The sequence below is a fragment of the Delphinus delphis genome, chromosome 10, assembly GCF_949987515.2.
Source record: "Delphinus delphis chromosome 10, mDelDel1.2, whole genome shotgun sequence".
In the NCBI taxonomy this organism is placed as follows: Eukaryota; Metazoa; Chordata; class Mammalia; order Artiodactyla; family Delphinidae; genus Delphinus; species Delphinus delphis.
In genome coordinates this window covers 82,004,929-82,024,919 of record NC_082692.2, presented here as the reverse complement: position 1 = coordinate 82,024,919, position 19,991 = coordinate 82,004,929, and the positions used below count along the sequence as shown (strand labels likewise).

General features: G+C 40.2%; 1 protein-coding gene across 2 annotated transcripts in view; it reads right to left on the bottom strand.

Annotated features, from left to right (window-relative positions):
* Nucleotides 1-19,991, bottom strand: part of TAFA1 (TAFA chemokine like family member 1) — a 774,580-nt gene that overhangs the window by 363,911 nt on the left and 390,678 nt on the right. The window lies entirely within an intron of this gene.

Below are 19,991 nucleotides of genomic sequence, written 5' to 3'. Positions count from 1 at the left end.
CATCCACCAATTTACTGATCTGAGTTTCTTTTGCTTTTTGTGTACTCCAGGACTTCCTATTTTCTAGAACTTTCTTTCATGCAATATTGCATCCTCTACTGCTGTTATTACTTACAGGCATGCTGCAATGTGGAATATACTTTCTTGATTGAAACTCCAACTCTCTTTGGCTGAATATCATCTGATGGGATAAATTATTTAAGAAAGCCACAGCATTGAAGGAAGGTCAATACACAGTCAATGCTTGTTCCACCATTTAATCATAAAATTGAAAGAATAATGAAAAATAGAAGATTTGGGGGAAAAAATCAGGGCATTTATATGAAGTAGTTTAAAGTGACTGAATTCTTGAGGGTTTTTGCTTTGTTTTTCTGTTTAGAGAAGCCTCTTAAATTATACCATGTAAAGAGAGAGATTTTCCTACAAAGTACTCCTATTTCTAGACCTTGGGAAAAGAGTTTAAAAAACAGTATTCCCCAACATAATGGGAAAATCATTCATTCTAGTGCTTTCACTTTTGTCTTTTGAAAATTTGTATCCTTAAAAACACTATTTTGAGATTTTCCCCTCAACCAGATGCTCTGGGCCTGGGTAGCTGAGGACAGTCCTCAATGAACAGGTGAAAAGGAGACGGAAATTTCAGCAAACCACTGGGCCAAAACTTAGTATTAACTGCACTCCAAATGAATTAATCCAAACCATATTTCATCAGGATATTCACTGATGGAATAGAGAATCCAACACAGCACGTGAGTTTTAATCATTTCTTTTTGACCCATATCCATCCAAGAAGGAGGCAAATTGAGGTAAGGAAAAAAAAAATCCTCTGCTGGGCTTCCCTGGTGCTGCAGTGGTTGAGAGTCTGCCTGCCTATGCAGGGGACACGGGTTCGTGTCCCGGTCTGGGAAGGTCCCACATGCCGCAGAGCGGCTGGGCCCGTGAGCCATGGCCGCTGAGCCTACGCGTCCGGAGCCTGTGCTCCGCAACGGGAGAGGCCACAACAGTGAGAGGCTTGCGTACCGCAAAAAAAAAAAAACAAAAAAAAAAAACAAAAAGAAAACTCTGCTATTTACCCAGTATCTTTTGTCCCTCCCTTTCTCCTTTATGAACTCAAAACTTATACATTCTACTTCCTTTCCAATGTGTTCATTTACAAAGAGAGAAGTAATGAAGGCACCCCGTGAATGGGGTTGCCATGGAGAACCTGTTCCAGGTAAAGAATAGTCACTACAGAAAAGTGGTGTGCACCTTGTCAGCAGAAATGCTGCAGCAGCCCCAGAGAGGTTATAATTTCTGCCACCACTAACTTAAATACAACACATTCTGTAGGTCTCCAGAAAAGGCTCTGTCCTTTTGTGAGTGTGCCTTGCTTTACAGAAGAGCTGTGCCCTATTTGGATTTAAATCAAAGCATATTTCAAAAGCATGTACCCAGTGTCATATTTAATAGAACCCTAATGGCAATCCTTTGTTTAAAGACCTTTCCCCTCCTAAATAGGGTTTCAAGGTACTGGGTTTTCTTTTTTTTTTTTAACATCTTTATTGGAGTATAATTGCTTTACAATGGTGTGGTAGTTTCTGCTGTATAACAAAGTGAATCAGCTATACGTATACATATATCCCCATATCTCCTCCCTCTTGCATCTCCCTCCCACCCTCCCTATCCCACCCCTCTAGGTGGTCACAAAGCACCGAGCTGATCTCCCTGTGCTATGCGGCTGCTTCCCACTAGCTATCTATTTTACGTTTGGTAGTGTATATATGTCAATGCTACTCTCTCACTTCGTCCCAGCTTACTCTTCCTCCTCCCTGCGTCCTCAAGTCCATTCTCTATGTCTGCGTCTTTATTCCTCTCCCGCCCCTAGGTTCTTCAGAACCAGTTTTTTTTTTTAGATTCCATATATATGTGTTAGCATACGGTATTTGTTTTTCTCTTTCTGGGTTTTCTTACAGTGGGATAAACCTGTTGAATTCTGCCTCCTGACCTTTCCCAGTGTGAGTAAAACATAGGTCCATCATGCGCTGCCTTAGTTATACTTTCTCTCATTCTTTTTTTTAATTGAAGTACCGTTGATGTACATTATATAAATTACCAGTGTACAGTATAGTGATTCACAATTTTTAAAGGTTATATTCCATTTATAGTTACTATAAAATATTGGCTATATTCCCCATGTTGTACAACATATACTTGTAGCTTATTTTATACCTAATAGTTTGTACCACAATCCCCTACCCTTATGTTGCCCCTCCCCCCTTCCCTCTCCCCTCTGGTAACCACTAGTTTGTCTCTCATTCTTGAAAAGAGCCATCAGCCAAAATCAGAGCAATATATACAAGTTCCTCTTTCTGAAATGTAATCTTTTCTGTGCTGGTTGAGACTTATTTAAAGAATAAGTAAGCAAATTTAGGTTCCATTATTACACTTCAGCATAACTGCCTGAGTTTCAGTGAAAGGAAATATATTTATATGCACATGAGATACACACTTACCTCCCAAATATGTGTGAAACATGCATTTGTAATCATGTCTATGGTTGTTTAAATAAAAAAGAAAAAGAAAACTCTTGATAGATTGAAAGGAAAGAGGAAACTGTGACTGTGTTTCAATAAGAACTGTGTAAAGAAACTGCTATTCAGCAAGCTCAAATGGTCTAAGTCCTAAAGAATCCGCTTCCAACTCTGAGCATTCAACAGATATCACTGAAATTTCTTGAGCATCTATTATATTCCAAGCACAAGGCTAGATCCTTTAGAGTCATAACTGCATCTGCTCCTCAAAGTAACTCTATGAGATGGTGGATTATAAATAAGAAAATAGAGACTTAGAGTGGTTAAGCAATTTGCCCAAGTTTTTTCTTTCATACTGTAGTCACAGTGAGGGTTTAAACCTGGGTCTTGTATACTCTGCCCTTCTTCCTCCATGCTGCCTGGAAATCAGGAAATGCCAAAATTCAAATGCAGGACCTCAGTCATGCAAAGTACGTAACCCATCACTGAGTACTGGGACGATGTCAGAGAAGAAATTATAGGTTTTGTTTGGCCAGAGCTAGGTACCCAGGACATATGTTATGCTGATATTGGTAGATGACTCCCTGAAATCCATCTCCCCTCCCCTTTACTAAGAGGTGGCAATGTGCCCAGCTAAACAACTGTGTTTGCCAGGCTCTCTTACAGAAATGTGTGCCTAGTGAGATGTAATCAGAAGCTTTGGGTAAACTTTTCAGCAAACCTTTTTAAAAGAGTTCTATTTGGCTGAAATGCCCTTTTAGCTTTTCTACCTGCCTTGTTCTTACTGTCTAGAACACACATCCAATGGTTGAAAGGTGAGTGACAAATCAATCATAAAGCAACTCAGAAGGTAGAAACCACATGCTAAGAAACTTCCCAGACCTGAAGACAATGATTCTTAAAGTCCAAGCTTCAAGCTACATAAAAGAAAGTTACCTGTGTCTTATTTAAGCCAGTATTATTTGGGGTTTCTGTTATACAAAGTCAAAACCAGCCCCAACTAAAACATATGTTGCTAGAATAGGAGAGAGAAAAAAACTCAGGATACATATCCTTGTCTTCCCAGTAACATGATAATCTCCTGGAGGTCAGAGACCCTGCCTCTTATATCTACTTTGATATCTCCCCCAGCACCTAGAATTTTCCATATAAATAACACGAGGTCTATGGCTACTTGTTTACTTAAACCAAGTAGATATTTTAGAAGTACCAAGGAAGGTCCAACCTTCTGAATGTCATTTTAAAGCTAAACCCAGTTTAAATTAACTATAAGAAAACATGTATTCTGGACAGACTCCAGCAGTCCACTAACAATGACTGACAGCAAGGACCAACTGTTCCTTAACCTGAAGAACACACAACCCAGAATGAAATTTGTCCCTCTAAATGACAGTGGCTCACAAAGGAGGTCTGTGGATCTTTAAATTACACTTGGCAAAGAAACATCTTTTTATACAGACACATACACACATCAGAGGTATTTTCAGAAACTCATCCCACTAAGAATTTGAATGCAACTTGAGCACGGATCTGATTTAACCCCCGCCTTCCTTTACAGAACTGTGTCCTTCTTCCTCTTCAGACCAGCAGGTCTATTTGCTGTTGGAATCTCCAAATTCCCCTCCACCCCAGTGCCTAGTTTGCATTCTCTCTCTTTCCTTTTGCACATGCCATTCTAGAAGGCTTTCCTCTACAGCCATGGAATCTTCTCTAAAGCCACAGTCTCCCCAGTGGTAATGGGAACACCAAAAACACAACCTCATGCAGTTGATGGGACTATTAGAGGTCACAGATGAATTTGCTTGGCATTGTATCTGCTACATGAGATGTATTCAATCAGTAAATACTGGTGGCCTTGATTATACAAATCAATCAAAGGTCAGTTTTGCAAGGTCAACCATTTTAGCTCTCCATTTATGCCAATCAATCAATCATTTTATCAAACAATTAATCCATCATAGATTTCCTTGCTAGTTATCATTCTGCACTGGCCATTTCAACTAATTTCTACCCCTGTTCTGAGGCCCAGCCCAAATCCCACACTCTCCAAGAGGCCAGTCCTGACCCCTATTAACCTCAGAAATGTCTCCAGCTTTTGTCATTCCTTCTTTCCTTAATCCTCTGTCCAATCAATCGTATCTTTACTGAGAGCTGTCATTTTCCATATGAAAATCATGTCCCCTCAGCGGGTTTCTAAGGTCTTTGCGGGCAAGGACTGTGTCCTCTACCTCTCTGACCCCCACTTGCTGGTATGGTGCCTAACACCCCAAATAAGCTTTTGTTAACTGAGGGCAATTTGATTGTTTGCTTTGGGATCTTACTTTCTTTGAGATTGGGAACAAGGCAGCTTCTATGAGTAGGAAGTAGAAACACATATGACCCAAAGAAATGTCAGTGTTAACTGCTCCCTAAGTCATATTTTGAGTGCTTAGTACATGCCAGATACTGTCTTAAATGTTTTCTTTCATATGTTGCCTCTCAGCAGATGGGGAGGTTCTATAATTATTCCTATTTCACAGGTGAAGAAACCGAGGCACAGAAACTAAATAACATACCCCTGTCCGCATCTGGTAAATGGCAGAGCCATGACTCCCAACCAGGCCCTTGCACTCTAAAAATTGAGCTCTACCCACGATGTACGGTAATTCTAATGTAGAGCTTAGATGCTGAAGGTTCTGTGCAGCCCAGCCCCATGTAGCGGGACTCACGAACCATCCAACTCAGCCTGCTCAGCAGCTATGCCTGACTTACTCTTTGTGGACTTAACAGCTCACAGCAACAGCTAAAAAGTTTGCTTAATCTACCTCAGAGCAGCACTAATAAGTAAGCAGCAAATTGACCAGGGGCAGCAGCATGATGGTGGGAAGTCTAAAAATAAAGATGCAGGAAGGGTGAGACTTGAAGGTAATTAACTTACACTCTTCCTCCAGGGAGAACAGAAGTCAACTAACTGGCCGGCTTAAACAGTTCTGATACCCATCTTAAAGTCAGACTCTTCTTTTTGGAGTGAGTGTGTGTTTCCAGGAATGACTGTGGACAGACGACACTACACATTACCCAGAGTGTGAGAGAATGCGGGATCCCCTAAGGGGAGCTATAACAGAGCCACTGATGAGTAAGCAAAATAACTACCACTTAATGATGGTTTCAAAGATCACATGTGTGACCAGTCATATATAGTGCAAGCGATTATCTTGGGAGAGCGTAATTCAGCAATTCATTCATTCTGCATGGATTTTTTCCCTTAAAATATTTATTAAGAGCCACTATGTGCTATGCATTATGCAGGCACTAAGGATGAAATGGTGAACAGTCAAAAAATGTGTCTACACCATTGTAAAGCAATTACACTCCAATAAAGATGTTTAAAAAAATGTGTCTACCTTCATGGAGCTTGCCTTTTATTTGGAAGAGGTAGATAACCAACAAGCCAACCAATGGATGAAGAAAATGATGGTGTTATGAAGGAAACGGACAGTGCAATGGGCTAGAAAGGGCCAGGGGAGGTGACAGGGAGGGTTTTATGGGGAAGGTAACATTTGAGCTGAGACATCCAGGTTGGGATGGAACTACCTCTGCAAAGATCTGGTGTGGAGAGAACCTTTCAAGCAGGGGAATCTAAATGTGCAAAGGCCCTGAGGCAGAAGAGAGTTTTGATGTGCTTGAGGAAGAAAAATGTGACTGGAATATAGTAAGACAGGGAAACTGACATGAGGGGAGTTGGACATGGACAGGAGCCAGATAGGAAGAACTTTGTGGGCCTGGGAACAAACGTGGCATTTTATTCTAAGAAAAGCGAAGCTTTAGAGGGTCATATGAGAGAACACCATGCTGTGCTGAGATCGCTGCTTGGCTTCTGGGTGGAAAAGGAGTACTCGGTGGAACAAGAAGAGGAACAGGGAGACTTGTTAGGAGGCTTCGGTGGAGGCCCAGGTGGCTTGAGTGAGTGTGGCAGCAGCAGAAACGGAAATAAATGAAAAGGTTTGAGCTGTATCTTGGAGAAAGAATAACTTGTGCCTTTTGCCCAAAGGCTTCACTATTCCAAATGTCAGCAGCAAATGGCTCTAACGGCTGAAATTTGGGGAATTAAATAATTAAAAAGATAAAGAGTTATGTTCAAATCTAATTCAAGATGAAGACATTAAGTAGTTTCACTTCCAGCTTCAGCTTCCTACATGAATGGCTGCTTTGTTGTAAGTTGACTCTTTAACCTCACTGAAGCTTACTGGGCTCTACACTCTAACCCCAGCTACCTGGCAGGGTGTCATGAAAATCTAATTAATGAATAATAAATAAAGTAAAAGCCCTTAAGCCTCCATGCCAGTATTTCCCAAAATGAAGCATATTTGTTCAGAAAATATAAAAATAAGCATCTCATAGTCAAATACATGTATAGGCTTCTATACTGCAGGACTTATCAGGACCTTTAATGCATTAATACATATGGCTCTTTAGTGAATTAATGAATCACCAATAGAGTACTGTATTTCTCACTTATTTCAAGAAGGAAATTTTTCTTTCAAACCACCTGGTTACAACTTCTGTGGAACACAGTCTGTCAAACATAGTATTATAGAGATGTAAAAGACTGTTACTGAGACACCAGAAGACCTTCTAAAATACAAAATCGAGAGAAAATATGTTGCACAGGTTAAGGAGTTACCAGGTTCGGGAGTCAACATCTTGCCTGGGCACCAAAAACATAATGTACTGGTCACAGAAGGGAATGAAAACAGGGGTTTAGGTAAGACATCTTGGGAATCCAGCCTTCCTGAATCCAACAAGGAGGAAGGCTCTGAAGGAGCCATTATGATCCCCATGTAACAGATGAGAAAACTGGGCCTGGAAGAGGTTGAGCTACCTGCATAAATTCATCCAGCTGATGGCTAGCCAACATGTGTACTTTTAAGCATTATACCAGATGGCTCTTTTTAAATGCTGGGATGAGATATAGCCGTGGTTAGGCTAGTGTGACTTCTGTTCTAATTCTAACCAGCAAAGAGCGGAACAAGGCAGTCAGGGGGTTGAAATCCCATCTTTAGCACTTACCAACTGTGTCATGTTAGGTGAGTCACTTAACTTCTCTGATCCCTGGCTAACTGATCTGCACCTGACAGATGACAGCAATGACCCCATCCACCCTTAGGCCTGTCATGAGGATGAAATGGAACAATACCAGTCAGGTACCCGCTCCTAGTGCCTAGCCCTAGCTCCTGGCCAAATGCGAGTGGCCTCTTAAATGTGTGGTCTTATTATTTTGTACAGTATCGTTTGTGTAATTTGGTATTTTTGACGGGAAGATGCTCCTAAGGGGATGCGGGCTCCCAAAAGATGAGGAAAAGTTGCACCCCTTTCAGAGGTGTGAATTAGCATGATTTATTCTGATGTCAAAGTCCAGGCTTAAATGACAAAGGACAAAAGCTGCACATGATCACTTAATCTGGGGAGACTCTTTTTCGAGAAATCAGCTTTGAGTCAAAGCCCTTCTTTTTCTTTTTCAAATCTGGGAGCACTGGGTTTGGGGTTAACTCACTGAGCCTGAGTTATATGAGGAAAACTGGAATCCTAGGGAGAGTTAAGGACGTAGCCGCCGATGGCTAAATGATTCCCAAAGTACTGCTCTAAGTACCACAGATTTCCTCTCTATGGAGCAGATCTACATTATATCAGGTGGAGATAAAAACAGGGAGGACAGAGACTTGCTAGACGATCAGGAACGACACCTGTGCATGTGTGGGGAGGGGTCTGCTCTGACTATGAAGAAAGCTGTGGATTTCAAATCACACTTTATTCTTGCCTTCGTTAGATCTACAGGAAACCAGTTTTGACCTTTAAAACACAATATCATCTTGTTCACAGTCCTTCTGCAAGTTGCTTGTCTACTTTATGAAATTGTTGCCTGATAATAAAGTTGTGGTTGAATCCCTGCCTCTTAGCCATTAACTTCAGGACTGGAGTGAGCTTTCTATTCATTACACTCTTAAGTCCCTTAGCAGCGGCATGTAGGGTCTTGTTTAGAACGGAATTTGGAAGGTCTCTGATCTTGGTGAGTTTAAATTGGAGCACAAGATGTACATCTGTATAAAGACTACGTGGAATTAAGTGTCTGGCCTTTGGAGACAGCCTGCCTGGGTTTGAGCCTTGACTCCACTATTAACTGTGTGACCTCTGTCAGCCTGTTTGTTCAGCTTCAAGACTTGAAAAATAATTATAATAATGATGATACCTACCATCCTTCAGTGAGTGGTTTTAAGAATTAAAAAAGAAACATAGTCCCTGGATTATAAATACTAGCTATCACTGTTATCACCACCATCCTCATCACCATCACCACCATCACCATTATCTCCACCATCAGCACCACTCATTCCCTCATCACCATTACACCACAATCAGCAGCACCCTCGTCATCACCACCATCATCATCATCTTCATCATCTTCATCACCACCAACAGCATTATAATAGCAGCAGCGGCAACAACAAAAACGTCATGGTCCCCCCAAACCCATTAGTCCAATTCTTTAAGACCCACTTAATGTCTCTGTCTCTTCTTCTTGAATCCAAATACCTTTCTTTTCTTCCATATCCATTTCACCTATGCTCAAGTATTCTTTGTTACAACTAAAAGCAGCTTGAAAGCTAACAAGACATTAAGCGAAGGCCACTGTGGCAGCTAGCGGAGGTCTTTAACGCCTCGCATTTTTGTCTGTTTTAGATAGCTTAATTCAAATGTCCTGCCCTTAGTCCATTTTTCTGTCTCTCAGACATTGTCAATGGCCTTAATATTTCATTATGAATCACTAAATAAGACTCATTCTCTTTTTAAAGTTTATCTATAAAGACTTCCCCCTCCTCTTTAGTGACCCAGTGAGTCATAGATCTGCTCAGGAACTCCAGACTTCTGATTAGTGAATATTGCTTGTGGTCTGATTGAGTCAAAAGTCAATTAATAAAGCTCATTCATGAGTTTCCAGCTTGTATTAACTGTTCTTGCAGTGAAGCCCTGCTGTACATACACATTTTGTATTTTCAGGCTAGGTAGTAATATCATTGTTTGAAATCCATATCCAAAAACACTGAGTTCATCAGATCCTGCAGATTAAATGTTCTAAAACTCAGATCTTCTCCCTTTAGAAAGGCTGAAATTATGGATCTGTTGCATTGAGGAGTTCATGCAAATGGACTTGTGTAATGAAGCAGGAACATGACCACACATTGGAGAGTATTCCACATTCTCAAGTCAGACTGGGAGGGCTGTGGTGTTACTATTGTTAGCAAGTGAGATGTGTGGTCAAACAAGGCTGCATATAACATGATGTGCCTTACATTATAACCTCCTAGTGCCCAAACATTGCCCCATGGTAGTACTGACTATGCATCTGGTCTATAAGCTCCCTCTTGCAAGGTTTGCATCAAACAGTTCATCCTTGTCTGTTATCCCAGCCTGGAGCATGGTCCATAACAGAAGACCAATGAAAATTTGCTGATGTGTAAAACATTTTTATCTTTGGAAATATATATTTTTTGTAAAGCTAGAGAACCATCAAATTGATCATTTTTTCCCCTTCAGGATTGCAGGGGAAAACGGAATGTTTTCTAGAACAAAAGATGGAAGTAACCAGTTAAGACATAAACCCTCCAAGGAAGATTTTGACGACCTGTCACCATGCATTTAGTAAATTTAGTAAATAAAATTTACTGGTACAGCATTTAGTAAATAAAATTTACTGGTACAGCATTTAATAAATAAAATTGAGTGGTACCCACCCTATATGCTCACTATCAAGTTCTAAGAAGCATGATTATTCATTTGTTCATTGATTCAGTCATGCAACTAGCATTTACTGAGTGCCTATGGTGTATCAGATGCCATGCTAGGCACTGGGAACTCAGCAGCGAATAGAAGAAATGGAGTTTACAGGAGATTTGCGCAATGACACTGGCTTTGGCATTAGGGTTTTAGAACAGCACGTGTCTTAGTTTGGGTACCAGAAATCAGAGGCTGAGACAAGCACTTATATGCAGGTAATTTATTTGGAAGGTAATTCTGTGAGACAGAAGGGAGAGAGCTGGGAGAATGATACAATGAAAGAGAAAACCTAACATTAGGGAGCGTTTTGAATGTCTCTGGTGTAGGCAGTGGGTGCCTCTGAGAAGCATGCAGAGCACCTTCTATAACTGTCCACCTGGAAGATGAGAGGTATGCCCATTGGTTAAGGGTTTCTCTGGGGCTACCGTTACACACAGGCTCCCTCAGTGTTGGAAAAGACCTTGCATCAGACAATCTGAGTGCACCTGAGGCAGGTGCTGTCAGCACGAAGTGAATCCGAGCCCCCAGGGCAATGCGTACCACAGCTGTGGCTAGAATGAAGGGTAAGCTGAGGGAATGTGACATGGGACACCAAAGACAGAGTGACAGTCATTCTTTTACTAAGCTTTTAATGAATGCCTGCTTTACTGACTGGCCCTATGCCAGGATCCTGTATTCGAGCTTAAAAAGACAAAGGGCTCCCGCATCTCAGATTCCACATGTCCACCGGCAGGGACCACGTTTCTTTCACCCATTTAAAACATCCTTCAGCTCACAGCCGCAGACCAAATAAACAGGTTTGTTGAAAAGATTCACGTTCACTTCTTAAAGCATATTAAATGCTTATTTTTCAAGATAACAACAACAAAATGGTAGTAATAATAATAGCAAAAATAACAATAGCATCACAAATCACTCTATGTACCAGGCTCTGATCTAAGTGCTATACAAAGACCATATATTTTAATCCTCACAATAATTCAGTGACATAGGCACCATTATTATCATCCCCATTTTACAGATGAGGCAACTAAGGCACAGCAAAATGATAAGATATGCCCAGGGCGAAACAGCTAGTGAGATGCAGGGCAAAGATTCAAACCTACCCAGTCAGATTCCAGATTCTGTACTCACCACATCATTCTATCTGTCTAAGCCTAATGGAAAGGCCAGGCATCGCTCCCGTTCCAATCATCTGCATCCTTTTCCTATCTATTTCTAGCATGCAGTCAAGAGTTTTCAGATATCACAAGAGCCTCAGTCAATGCTTGGTGGAGGCAGACTTAGTTTGCTTTTGTTCCAGCACTGAGAGGAAACACAGAGCTCATCAGATGAGACCCCAACCCCAACATTTCACCCCTTATTCTTAGCCTCATATCCATATTAACAGATGCCGCCACATAACAAAAGTTCTGCTCTCTTGGGGGGTGACACATCACAGCTGGGTAGTGACAGAGCAGGTTCCAGAACCCCTGTTCAATAAAAGGGCTAGGAGCTCAGGCTCTGGACTCACACTTCCTGGGTTCAAATCCTGATTTCACGTAAGTTCTCCAAAGCATTGGTTTCCTTACCTGCAACGTGGGTATTATAACAGTGCCTAATGTATGAGATAATATTTGTAAATTCTACAGCATAGTGTCTTTAAACATGGAAAGCATTGGCCATTACCATTATTTTCTCCACCGCCACACGTTCTTTGTGAAAGGAGCTCACGCTCGTAACTTAGAAGATCATGTTTCCATTTAAGAGTTCATGACGCTATGGACAGCCTTCCCTCACAGATGAGCATATACACATAACTTCATACAGTCTCAGAGACGTCACAACTCACTCAGCATCCCCATGGTCTACAAAGGGATATCTCTAGGTAGAACCTGTGAAGACATTTCCTCTATTAGCCAGTCCACAGGAAATCTTACCCAAGGAAGTGTTTCAGAAAATATAGGGTGGGGACTTCCCTGGTGGTGCAATGATTAAGAATCCACCTGCCAATACAGGGGACACGGGTTCGATCCCTGATCCGGGAAGATCCCACATGCCGCGGAGCAACTAAGCCCATGCGCCACAACTACTGAGCCTGCGCTCTAGAGTCCGCGAGCCACAACTACTGAGCCCCCATGCCACAACTACTGAAGCCCGTGCACCTAGAGCCCGTGCTCCGCAATAAGAGAGGCCACCGCGATGAGAAGTCCACACACCACAACGAAGAGTAGGCCCTGCTCGCCGCAACTAGAGAAAGCCCGCATGCAGCAACGAAGACCCAATGCAGCCAAAAATTAAATAGTTAATTAATTTAAAAAAGAAAAAGAAAATATAGGGTGACCGGAGGCTGCAACTGCTAAGAGCAGTGGGAACAGAAAGGAAAAAAAAAAGAAGAAGCTTTTCTCATTTTTTAGCCCCTACTAATTATAAAACCCTTATTACCAGTGAGTGGTGAAGCTTATAGCCAGCACAATTAAAATGTCAATTAATTAAGCCAAAGGCAACATTAACTTATTACAGAAAAAAACCCTTTATACGTAGTGATTAACATAGGTCAGCAAATATTACAAGGGTTCAACACTACAAGGACTCCGGATCCTCATACTTGACTTGTCCAATAGTTTGACTTAAGGAAATTATGACAAAACCCAAGAGAGCTCAAGGACAGATTCTTAAAGTTTCTAGTGAATCAAACATATTTTTCATTTTAAAAATGTTGTCATTAATCAGAATACAAAAGCAGTGTAAATATTCTTATAGCACAGCTGGTTAAGAAAGCAAAGGTGGCCCGGAGCAGCAGTACAATCACTCTTTATTATCAAGTCTATAACCAAATTACAGGTGAACAACTACATGGACTTAGAAATATTTCCAGTGGACACACCATTATACTACTTGGTTATTAAACCAACTCCAGACCAAGCCATTGTATTAATTGGGAAGAGACGAACTCCTGCTGAATGAAATCAATTCAACCAACGGTCTGTTCTTGATGACAGATGATAGGTCTATCATCAAGAACAGATCATCTGCCATTTCAGACAACTAGAGACATCTTACGAGACCTGGAGGTCACTGCAAACATGACTATCCACCATACTGTCTTGGGCATGCAATACAGAAAGTTCTGAATCATCTCAGGCAGGACCCCTCTAGGCCTGGGCAAGGTGTGCAAGAGGAGATGACTGTTTTTCAGTCTCCCCATTGTTCTCTTCAGTGTCCTTCATCCATCTCTTCCCATTAGGCAACATCCCTCTCAGGTTCTCTGGGAAATATTCAAACCACATGGAGCCTCTAGCAAACCTTTAAACAGTATCCTAAAGGCAGCAGTCCACTCTTTCTATGCTGCTTGTCAACCCTGATCCTCAGTGAATACCTCTAACCATCTTAACTTCTCTGCACTCAAAACACATCTTAGTATCTACACAGGTGAACCTGAAAATGAGTTTGAAGGAGTGTTGACAAGGGAGAAAAATAACACACTTTCCTATAGCAAGAGGAATCTCTTGTGCAAGAGCTGTCTGGGGTAGGGAGGGGAGGAAGGAAGGGGGTAAGAAAGGAATAAATCTACAGAAATATTTTTGAAAGAAAACGTTCTAAACCTGGTTATTTTCTTTACTGCTATTTCCAGTGGGTCAGTCCCCACTATCCAATGAGTCATGAAATTTCAGTGAGACACACACACACGCACACACACACGCACACACACATTAATGCTAAGAAGTAAATTATGGTGAATAAAAGCTACTGAGGTCTTAATATAAGAATAAATAAATTTCTCATTTATTTCATGTTCTGCTTATGGAATTTTAAGCAACTTCCTTTTTTCCAGGCTTTGCATTTTACGATAAACACATAAACTACGCCAATGGCAAACTACTAGGTTAATCTTGACATTGGTTTTCATTAAAACATGGTCCTAAATTCACATTTAACTCCTTTTCTCTCCTCACACAGCAGTAAGTGTTCCTGCCATGTGGATTGCTTATGTTTAGCTCCGTATAATCTTCTCATTCTATTATCTTCATCTCATTTACGATTCTTTTCCAATCTGTGCTTCTCCTGGGACATATGTGATTATTTAATCTTTTCTAATTTACACTGCACAGAAGACAAAACTCCCTCTGGGCCAGTGCATCGATAAATAGGATAAAATCTATACATGACAAGGATAACTCCTCCCAGTATTGGTGTCATTGCCATGGAGGAGATGAAAAACTGGCTGTTCAAAAATGGGCAGAAGACCTAAATAGACATTTCTCCAAAGAAGATATACAGAGTGCCAACAAACACATGAAAGAATGCTCAACATCACTAATCATTAGAGAAATGCAAATCAAAACTACAATGAGATATCATCTCACACCGGTCAGAATGGCCATCATCAAAAAATCTAGAAACAATAAATGCTGGAGAGGGTGTGGAGAAAAGGGTACCTTCTTGCACTGTTGGTGGGAATGTAAATTGATACAACCACTGTGGAGAACAGTATGGAGGTTCCTTAAAAAGCTACAAATAGAACTACCATATGACCCAGCAATCCCACTACTGGGCATATACCCTGAGAAAAACATAATTCAAAAAGAGTCATGTACCAAAATGTTCATTGCAGCTCTATTTACAATACCCCAGAGATGGAAACAACCTAAGTGTCCATCATCGGATGAATGGATAAAGAAGATGTGGCACATATATACAATGGAATATTACTCAGCCATAAAAAGAGACGAAATTGAGCTATTTGTAATGAGGTGGATAGACCTAGAGTCTGTCATACAGAGTGAAGTAAGTCAGAAAGAGAGAGACAAATACCGTATGGTAACACATATATATGGAATTTAAGAAAAAAAAATGTCATGAAAAACCTAGGAGTGAAACAGGAATAAAGACACAGACTTACTAGAGAATGGACTTGAGGCTATGGGGAGGGGGAAGGGTAAACGGTGACAAAGTGATAAAGAGGCATGGACATATATACACTACCAAACGTAAGGTAGATAGCTAGTGGGAAGTAGCCACATAGCACAGGGAGATCAGCTCGGTGCTTTGTGACCGCCTGGAGGGGTGGGATAGGGAGGGTGGGAGGGAGGGAGACGCAAGCGGGAAGAGATATGGGAATATATGTATATATATAACTGATTCATTTTGTTGTGAAGCTAACACTAACATACCATTGTAAAGCAATTATACTCCAATAAAGATGTTAAAAAAAAAAAACTGGCTGTATACTTAAATGGGAAATCCTCAAAATCATTAGGAGAGTTAAATTATACAGAGAGCCTCAGAAATAAATACTATAAAGAATCAAAGTCCCAGACATAGTAGGAGCATCATTAAAATTCAACTCTGGAATTAGATGAAATGACTTGAACTCCAGACCCATGACTTATTAGCAGACCTCAGCTTTCTTCTTTATAAAACGGAGATAAAAGGAATACCTACTTCACGAGATAGATGTGAATATAAATGGACTATACACCTAAGGGCGTAGCAGAATGCTTGGCACATGGGTACTCTAGAAACATTAGCTGGTATTATTACAGATACAAAGGACCAACATATAAACCTCCTACAATTAACCTTCTCTCCATGCTTCCAAATGATGATTCCCTGCAAAATTCAGGCTTGTATCAAGAATCATACTTAAGCTTCTCAAGTGAAGGACACTCCCATTTTAAATTCACTGTCATTTGTTGTTAGAAATCACAGTATATGCTCTATTTTAATTGATCTAGATGACAGAGGTACAACATTGAACAAAATAGTAAATTATGTCCATTTGTTATAATATTTTTATATTCAACTAGGAACACTGCCTCATTTTGAGAGAAATGGAAAACATACGATTATTGAATTAGGGGCACCGTGGAGAACTTTGTATCCCAGCTGGTTCATTCGCACTCCAAACACATACTGTTCTTATTCAATTACGGCTCGTACATTCAGTTCAAGAGTGTTCTTCAAAAACCTTGTTAGAGAACTTCAGATTTCTTGGAACACCAAAAATAAGCTTGCATACGTGAAAGATCCACTGACACAGAATAATGAGTTCTGCTACGGTTTTAAAAAACAGAGGGAAACATTCATATTTCTTCTCCATCATTTAATAATTATAGAGCCAGAATGTCCTGAGTTCACTCATATGAGGCCCCAGTTTTAGTGAGGGCTATCTATCTATCTATCTATCCACCTACCTATACATTCATGTACATTTAAAAATTCTAAATCAAATCATATCCTATGAATAATTAGGATGAAATGTATTATAAAAAGCATTTTTAGGGCTTCCCTGGTGGCGCGGTGGTTGAGTCCACCTGCCGACGCAGGGGACGCGGGTTCGTGTCCTGGTCCAGAAGGATCCCACGTGCCGCGGAGCGGCTGGGCCCGTGAGCCATGGCCGCTGAGTCTGCGCATACGGAGCCTGTGCTCCGCGACGGGAGAGGCCACAACAGTGAGAGGCCCGCGTACCGCAAAAAAAAAAAAAAGCATTTTTAGCCTACACTGAAACATTATTAGCACGGGAACTAAAATATACTTCTCTTTATTAAGAATTGGAGAAATTTACACCCTGGCTTGTTATTCCAGTACTGTTGACTCAGTAATGGAGATTAGCTGAGACAAAACAAAAAGTTACTGGAAGAAGGAAGAGACTATTCACTCCATGCACAATTTGAATTGCAATTTAGCTCTCAATACAAGCTACATATAAAGTTCTTAAATGGTCTTTAAGTAGCTTTTCAGGCATTTGTCAGTAAAAAATGGAGCCAGATCCTCACATTTCCAAAGGTGACAGGTCCTTGGGAAAAGTGTATTAACCATTTTAGTACTTCATACAGTCCTTTCCATTTTCTTAGGAGAACTAAGTCCCCTGTAAATATCTATTACCATAGATTCTAGAATAACGATCCCCAAAGACTCATGGAAAAACAAGCTTCCTCCATGAATTCTCATAAAAGAGCAGATCCGTATCTGTGGCATAGAAACATGAAGAGGGACAGTGGTGTCTTCAAATGGCCCTTTACCCCAAGGTTATCAACGAAGCCATATCATCTCTGTAACCCTCACTAGTGTAAACAGATCTATATGCAAATGCTAAGGCTTGGAGGCTTACTGTGAAAACTGACTGGCAAAATATTGAAGGCAAAAAGGGCTACATGAGTATTCTTCACCCACCCCCTGGTATTTAGGATTTCACAGTTCTCTTAAAGGAAGAATGGATTGAAAACTCCTACCAAACATTTGTATATGGACCTCATTTTTCCCCCATTTTTAACCTAAATCAGTAGTCCTATAAACCTAAATTTTCTTTATAGGCTTGCAAGAAACTATACCCAAATACCCAAAATAATATGAAAGAGAAAAACAAAGGTGGAGGTCTCACACTTCCTGATTTCAAAACTTATTACAAAGCTACAGTAATCAAAACAGTGTGATACTGGCATAAAAACAGACATACAGACCAATAGAACAGAACAGAAAACCCAGAGATAAACTCTTGCATAGATGGTCAAATAATTTTTGACTAGGGTGCCAAAATTATTCAATGCAAAAAGGACAGTCTTTTCAACAAGTAATGTTGGAAAAACTGGATATCGGCATCCCAAAGAATAAAGTTTGATCCTTACCTTATACCATATACAAAAATTAACTCAAAATGGATTAGACCTAAAAATATGAGCTAAAAAAAAATAAAGCTCTTAGAAGAAAACATAGGGGAAAGTCTTCTTGACATTGGATTTGGCAATGATTTTCTGGATATGACACCAAAAGCACAAGAAATAAAAATAAAAATAGATAAATAGGACTGCATGAAAAGTATAAATTGTACATCAAAGACACACTTCACAGAGTGAAAAGGCAACCAGTGAATGGGAGAAAATATTTACAAGTCACAAATCACAAAATATTTACAACCCCCCGATAAGGGGTTAACATGCAGAATATATAAAGAGCCCCTACCTTTATAACACCACTGTAAAGCAATTATACTCTAATAAAGATGTTAAAAGAAAAAAAGACCCCCAATCACTCAAAAACAACAACAAAACAACTCAATTTAAAAATGGGCAAAGGTCTTGATTAGATATTTTCTAAAAAGTTGTACAAATGGTCAACATGCACTTGAAAAGATGGTCAACATTACTAATTATTAGGGAAATGCAAACCAAAACCACAAAGAGATACCACTTCACATCCATTAAGATAGCTACTTTTTTTTTTTTTTTTTTTTTTTTTTTGCAGTACGCGGGCCTCTCACCATTGCGGCCTCTCCCGCTGCGGAGCACAGGCTCCAGACGCGCAGGCTCAGCGGCCATGGCTCACGGGCCCAACCGCTCCGCGGCATGTGGGATCCTCCTGGACCGGGGCACGAACCCATGCCCCCTGCATCGGCAGGCGGACCCCCAACCACTGCACCACCAGGGAAGCCCAAGATAGCTACTATTTTTTTAAAAAGACAGAAAATAGCCAGTATTAGTGACAGAATCTGGAACACTTGTGTATTGTTGGTAGGAAGGCAAAATGGTGTATCCATTATGGAAAATGGTATGGAAGTTATTCAAAAAATTAAAAATAGAATACCATATGATCTGGCAATTACATGTCTGAGTATATGCCCAAAAGAACTGAAAGCAGAGTCTCAAAGAGATATTTGTACACGCATGTGCATAGTAGCATTATCTGCATTATCAAAAAGGTGGAAGCAACACAAGTGTCCCTTGAAGGATGAATGGAAAAACAAAGTGTGGTACATACACGATGGAATATTATTCAGCTTAGAAAGGAAGGAAATTTTGACACATGCTAAAACATGAATGAACCTTAAGGACATGGTGCTAAGAGAAATAAGTCAGTAACAAAAGGACAAAGATAGCATGATTCCTCTTATACGAGGAATCAAATTCATAAAGAAAGAAAGTAGAATGGTGATCGCAAGAGGCTAGGTAGAGAGGGAAATGCAGCATTGTCACTAATGGCATGGAGTTTCAGTTTTGAAAGATGAAAAAGTTCTGGAGATTCGTTGCACAACAATGTGAATATACTTAACACTGCTGAATTGCACACTTAAAAATAGTTCGATGGTAAATTTTATGTGATGTGTATTTTGCCACAATTTTAAAAAAAATTACATGGGTCACTTAAGGAAAAATCAAAGGCAATTTTGACTATACAAAATTTTCTATTATGCAGTAATGAAAACCTCTAAAACCTAACTGTGATTCTACTATATTTTCTGGCTATTATCAAGTTTCCTATTTATAAATCAATAAAATTATAAGGAACTATAAATATCAACTAACCTAGATTTTTTTTTAGTTACTAAGGAGGAAACCAAGGAACATTCAATTGGGGAAATGATCTACTGCCCAAGTTTATAAACAGCTAATAGAATTACAAACCTAGAAATCAGTCCACATGGTACTTTCTGTTAACTATCTGTTAAAAGATAACATGCTTCATCCCTGGATGCTGATGAACTATCATTAAATCCTACTGGGGATTATAACAAGTGATTCTTGCCACTGTAACACACCACATTCCATTCTTACTTACTTGGCTTTCCGTTTAACTCATAATCTGATACACTACTGTCGCTCTTCTGAGAATGAAAGAGAGCTGGAATAAACCTCATAGTGTGTGATTAATGTACTCCTAAGAAGTTGTGCTTAAACTGATTCACATACTTCC